Source organism: Elephantulus edwardii, unplaced genomic scaffold (genome assembly GCF_000299155.1).
Source record: "Elephantulus edwardii isolate Elephantulus edwardi_28Jun2011 unplaced genomic scaffold, EleEdw1.0 scaffold00131, whole genome shotgun sequence".
Classification (NCBI taxonomy): Eukaryota; Metazoa; Chordata; class Mammalia; order Macroscelidea; family Macroscelididae; genus Elephantulus; species Elephantulus edwardii.
The window spans coordinates 5234847-5236895 of NW_006399881.1; positions in this window are offsets into that span (position 1 = coordinate 5234847).

The following is a 2049-nucleotide window of genomic DNA, read 5'->3' on the forward strand; positions in this document are numbered from 1 at the left end:
AGCCCAGCCTCCCAGATAATCTGCTCTGCATTTAGGTTGAAAAAGTATGGAGACAGGACACATCCCTGGCATATACCCTTCCCAATTTTGAACTATGCAGTGTTTCCTTGCTCTGTTCTGAAGACTGCCTCCTGGTCCAAGTATAGGTTTTGCATTAGCATGATCAAGTGTTCTGGGACTCCCATTCTTCTCAGAGTCAGCCACAGTTTGTTATGATCCACACATAATCAATGAAACACAGAAAGACATTCCCTGGTATTCACTGCTTTCAGCTAAGACCCATCTAACATTAGCTACAATATCCCTGTACTACGACCCCTTCTAAACCCAGCCTGGACTTCTGGTAGTTCTCTGTTGATGTTCTCTGTTCCAGTCATTTTTGGTTAATCCTCAGCAGAATCTTGCTTGCATATGTTATCAACACTGTAATATTTAAGTGATGTAAAATTACATAGCAGTTTGCTTCTGTAAAGATTACAGCCTTGCAAATGTAATGGGACAATTCATCACTGCACTATAGTTGGAACACAGGTCTGTAAGTTCGCCAAGGAAGGACAGAACCCAGTGCAGGCCAAGAAAGACAGTTTATTGAGGAGAAACTGCCGGGCCTCTGCAGTCCTAATAAGGTCAAGACAATGGGTTTGGTTTAATATGACAAAACTGTATGAGATTTGTTTTTATAACTTTTTTGTAATAGTGTTTTATCATGGTGTTGACAACCTGCAGGGAGTTAAAAAAATAAAGTAAAACCCAACATGATATGAATAAAGTAAAAGCCAATATGAATGTTGAGAGCTCTCATGGCCTAGTAGTAAGAAGCTGTGCTGCAATTCCAAAGACACACAGTTCGAATCCACCAGCTGCTCCACAGGAGAAAGTTGGACATTCTCCTGCAGTGTGATTAACGGCCTCTGAAAACCCACCACAGAGTCAGTTTTGACTCCGCAGCATACAGTAATGTGAATTAGCTAGAGCCACCCTCTTCTTCACTTTAAAACATGTCAAATTTGCTTCAGAGGAGTCCCAAACCAGGAAGAAAGAGAAGAGGAAGGTAGGATTCAAAAGAAGCGAAAAAATTTTTCACTTTTTCTCTGCACACTCCAAGGTTCTTCTGTCTTCACATTGGTAGTATCATATTTGGAAAGTAGAGAAAAAATGTCTATACACATATGCAGGGAGCTGTCAACCTAAAGACTGAAGAACCGAAGTGTTTGGATTGTTTTGTTAGTGGAGAATCCCCTGCAGTTGGAATGCGCCTTAGAATCAATGATGAGGAGACTATGAGCATGTTATCAGGAAAAGGCGGTCATCATGTTTGGTAAAGGGGGGAAAAAAAGACCCTTAAAGAGGTAGGTTGACACAATAACTTCAACAATGCACTAAAACACAGCAATGACTTTAAGGGTGGCTCAGAGCTGGACAGTGTTTTGCTCTGTCATATTAGTCACTCTGAGTAAGAGTCTTCTGGACAGCACCTAACCACATAAAACTAAGAGACAGTTTTAAGATAAAAGTGATTCTCATTTAAATGTCTCAATTGCTGTTTTACATCAGCTCTCTAAATCCTAAGTAGACCATGAGAAATGCAGTTGGATACTTTGCAAAATTTCTATTTGATTCCTATGCATACCATCAGGTGAAATCCATGTGTATAGCCTGTGTTTATGTTTCTTATAGAAGGTATTTGCAATGAATAAATCATTGAATGTGCAGAACTCTATCATTCTATCTCCAGCCTCATTTCTCTCACCAAGGCCATGTTTCCAGCTGATCCTTCTTTCCTGTTCCCAACTTTTGCATTCCAGTCACCCATTATTATCAATGCATCTTGATTGCATGTTTGATCAATTTCTGACTGCAAAAGTTGGTAGAAGTCTTCCATTTCCTCCTCTTTGGCTCTAGTTGTTGGTGCATATATTTGAATGATAGTGGTGTTCACTGGATTTCTTTGTATGCGTATGGATATTGTCCTGTCGCTCACCACATTGTATTTCAGGATGGATCTAGAAATGACTTTTTTAATTATGAAACCAACCCCATTTTTTCTCA